Source organism: Mesocricetus auratus, unplaced genomic scaffold (assembly GCF_017639785.1).
Source record: "Mesocricetus auratus isolate SY011 unplaced genomic scaffold, BCM_Maur_2.0 Super-Scaffold_100021, whole genome shotgun sequence".
NCBI classification, from domain to species: Eukaryota; Metazoa; Chordata; class Mammalia; order Rodentia; family Cricetidae; genus Mesocricetus; species Mesocricetus auratus.
The window spans coordinates 23,872,661-23,877,227 of NW_024429202.1; the positions used below are offsets into that span (position 1 = coordinate 23,872,661).

General features: G+C 42.4%; 1 pseudogene; it reads right to left on the minus strand.

The window, feature by feature from the left end:
- Positions 1-3,947: 3,947 nt before the first annotated feature.
- Positions 3,948-4,143, minus strand: LOC121133394 (annotated as a pseudogene).
- Between the last annotated feature and the right edge of the window lie 424 nt (positions 4,144-4,567).

Genomic DNA, 4,567 nt, shown 5'->3' on the forward strand with positions numbered 1-4,567 from the left:
CTTTATCAGTCTTATTTACTGGTACCAAAGCAGGAATTCCAACAGTTGATAACTGAGGGAGACCATGGGGGAAATGTATCCTTAATCCTCCAAGTCATTAGCACTCAAAATGTTAGTGTCTGTTAGCTCTTTCTCCCTCCCTCCCTCCCTCCCTCCCTCCCTCCCTCCCTCCCTCCCTCCCTCCCTCCCTCCCTCCCTCCCTCCCTCCCTCCCTCCCTTTCCCCTTCTCTCTCACATCAGTGATCTCAATGGAGGATTTACTTGGAGTATTAAGTATCAGAGAGCTGATAGGGCACAGGGAGCATTCACACTGCAAAAGGTCTGAAGAAACAGTCCCCACACAGAACGAGGGCAGAAGTGTATGGGCCTCAGAAAAGGAGGGCTTTATCTATGAATCAGGAGTGCAAGGCACTGAGGAGAGGCAGCTGCCTGGAAGTGCGGCTTCCTCAGGAGGGCAGAGCCCAGTGGAGCTGGGATCCAGACTTGGATGATGCTGGTGTCTGACGGCCATCATGCTGCCTGGCAGAGACAGAAGGACGTAGCAGCCAGAACTCACTGCTGTTAGAAACAACCAGAATTTGGGGGAGTGGCGAGGTACAGCTGGTGATACTTCCTGGGACAACAGGCACATGAGGAGGGGACCTAGCCTGTTCTGTCTCCCTCCTGCCACCATCCAGTCTCTCACTAGTGTCCCCTGCTGACAGAAACTAACCAAGGTCCTTATGGCAATGGCAGTGTGACTGCAGATCTAGCCTGAGTATCTCCAGGATAGAGGGGTGCATGGGTCCCGAAAGTGTAAATAGCCAGCATCATATGTATACAATTCCTACAGTGTAGTTTCAGATCCACGACTCAAGTCCTCTTTTAGAGACTCTGGAATAGGCCCCGAAACCTTCACTTTTGAAAAATAGCATCAGATAATAATTTAATGGTGTCTTCAAACACCCTTTCAGAAACGCTGATTCTTTGTCTCTGTATGTGTGTTTGCACGCGTGTGTGCTTGCATACACAAGTGTTTGGGTTCATATTTATGCAGATGTCTGTAAACATGGAAGCCCAAGGATGACACCGGGGATCATCCCTAATTTCTCTCCATTTTATTTTCTAAGATCCTAGGGCACGTTCTCTCTGAAACTGAAGCCCACAGGTTTGCCCAGTGTTTCTAGCCACCATGCCCAGTGAGTACCTGACTTTGCCTCCTGTAGGCTGACCACTTTGTGTACTTGACTTTTACATGGGTGCTGAGTCCCTAAACTAGGCCTTCTCATTTGCTCGGAAAGCTTTTTATTCACTGAGCTGTTGGCCTAGTTTTGTTCTGGTGTCTTTAAGCTGAGTTCCTGAATCAAGTTACAAGAGTCTATGAAGAATGCAACAGTAGCTCAAACAGCCCCATGACAATACACTTTACAAACTTCCATAAGAAATACTTGAAATGTGGACTCCAACACTCAGGAAGCATGTCACAGCTTTGAGGGCAGCCTGATCTATTTAGTCAGTTCCAGGACAGTCAGGGCTACTTACCAAGACTGTTAAAAATACAAAACTTGAAAAAAATGCCTCCAAAGCGGCTTCAAAACAGTTGAGCATTTTGATCCTGTTAATATCCAATATCTGTTATTTTCCCATTCACATATACTTTCTACAGTGATTTAGTATCAGGAAAAGTATTTAGCTTTCACAAGAACTTGTATGATTCCCTTTATCAGAACATAATAAAAGAATATATTGATTTCTATTTGTTTGAGCTGCTGGGTAGCTCAGAACCATTCATTGTAATCCCAGCCAAGCCTTCCCTTTTAACCATTATTTTATATTTTTTGATTAATGACATAAATATATACATATATGAAATTAATGCTATTATAGTTTTCAAAGTGTTTTTGGATATAGTACCTTAAGGCTTATCACCAATTGACTCAAATTATTGACAAGGTCAAAGCTGCTGTTCTGTAGGGGAGGCGCCTGCTGCAACAGCCATGGACAATCTCTGTTCTTAACTATGAACTATTGTTTCACAAAACTGGGCATAACTAATATGTTCCCAGGCTTCTGCATATTTCATAATTCACATGGAAAGTCCATTTGAAACTTTCTATCTTAAAAGTTCCTCTATTTAAGTTGATTCATTCTCCCTCTTTCTGTATTTGTGTGCGAGTGCACACATGTCGCTCTGTGCATATAGAGGTCTGAGGACACACTTCAGAGGCAATCCTCTCTTTCTCGGATGTGGGTCCTGGGAGTTGAACACAGGCTGCCAGGCTTTGTGGCAAGTGCCTTTGCTCACTGAGGTATCTCGTTGGCTCTACAAAGTCCTTTTATGCATCTACATTATTTCTGCTGCTTTAAAACTCAAGTCTTGGAAACTTGGGATCCATGGCAAGACATTATTCTTTTCTGAGAGTTGGTGATCACAGAAGATTTCTGGCATAGACTTATCTATAAACACATTGCTTTGTCTTGTTTTAAGTAGGTTTGCTGCAGACACATTCATTTATCTTTCTGTCTTAGTGGAATTTAATTTGTAAGCACATATTGTGTACAGTATTCAAGAATGCACTTAAACATTGAAAAAAACCACCCAGGACATTTGCTTTATAATTGTTTTCTGATGATCCTTAAAAGTGGTCATCTTTAGTAAGGAAGTTCATGTAATTGCTTCTGCATCTAAGCTGTCTCCCGTAGTAACTGCAATGGACCCACTCACCATGTGACAGTTTTATGTTTTTGCCAATAGAACAGCCAACAGGAAATACACGCATCAGCATAGGCTGTGTGCTTTTAATTGACACAAATAGTGTAATTTAGGATGATATGTATCTTCCAGAGTAGCTTGTGACCCTCAAAGAGAAACTGCTTCCTACTTATGACATTCTGCTGCTTTCTACCTGTCATGGAAGCAGTTTGGTGAGTGCGGCTGATGGTCTGAACAGTCAGCTTGATTAGATTGACAAGAACCCAGAGGATTAGTAAAGCACTCATCTTTCATTAAATAAAGTTGCATTTTTTCTTCTAATTAACTCAGAAATGAAAACATCACATCACTAGTTAAGGGAACCGCTCTAACACTGCCCAGTCTTATTTCTATGTAGTTAGAATGGCTATCTTTGCACAACGGCTGTTCCAATAGGGTTTTACACCTGCACTATCAATTACATTTAAAAAAATTTAAAATTACATTTGTGTTCATGTGTATGTGTGTCTGTGCATGTACAAGTGAAGTTGCCGAAAGGGCATTGGATTCCCTGGAGCTGGAGCTACAGGTGGTTGTGAGTTAACCAATGTGGATGCCAGGAACCTAACTCTGGTCCTCGGCAAGAGGGTAGTAAGTGCTTTTAACTGCTGAGCAATCTATCCAGTCCTTCAATTGCATTTTAAAAAATTCATCCACCATGATAAAGAAAAAATTATGAGAGGGTTGAAACTAGAAGAAAAACATTAGTTTTATATCCTTTTTTTTGTCACTCATATCTCTATTTGCCTACTTCTGGCCTTCCTCATCACCTGATTGTGGTAGCTGAATGTAATTGGCCCCCATAACCTCATAGTGAGTGGCCTATTAGGAAGTGAGGCTTTTTTGGAGTGAGCATGACCTTGTTGGAGGAAACATGTCACTGTGGGGGCGGGCTTTGAGGTTTCCTATGCTCAGGATACCACCCAGCCAACTTCCTGTTGCCTGCAAGATATAGGACACTCAGCTACTACTCCAGTGCCACATCAGCCTGTATGCCCCCCTCATCGTGATAATTGACTGAACCTCTAAAACTGTAAGTGAGCCACCCAATTAAATGTTTCTTTTATAACAGTTGCTGTGGTCCTGGTGTCTTTTCATAGTCACAGAAATCCTAAGTAAACTAATAATGTCCTTTCTTGTTCCCCTTTTATATTTCAAATTATACCTTGAGTTATACCTGTTTGTGTATGCATATGTTATGTTGGTTAGTTTTGTTCCCACTCAGACTGCATTCTCTGCCTCCCACTCTTCCACAGGAAGAGAAGAATGATCATCAATGACAAGTAGAAGCTGCAGGAAGCAACACTAAGAGCTGTCTTCATGCTCAGGAGAGAATGCTACGTCTCCTCCTCATGGTTTTGGGTGCTCTACTAGTAATGGACTATAAAACTGATCCCTGAAAGTATAGTCTTAGGTTTTTTTATTCGTCAGCTTGACATAAACTAAAGTCATTTGAGAAGAAGGAACCTCAATTGAGAAAGCACCCCATCAGATTAGCCTATAGGCAAGCCTGTGGGGGTATTTTCTTGGTTAATGTTGATGTAGAATGACCCAGTCCAATTTGGGTGGTATTATCCCTGGTCCGGTGGTCCTGGGTTGTATAAGAAAGCACATCGTGGGAGGCTGGAGAGATGGCTCAGAGGTTGAGAGCTCCGGCTGCTCTTCCAGAGATCCTGAGTTCAATTCCCAGCAACCACATGGTGGCTCACAGCCATCTGTAACAAGACCTGGTGCCCTCTTCTGGCCTGCAGGCAGAACACTGTATACTTAATAATAAATAAATAAATTAAAAAAAAGAAAGCACATAATTAGAACAAACCTAATGGAATTCTTCCA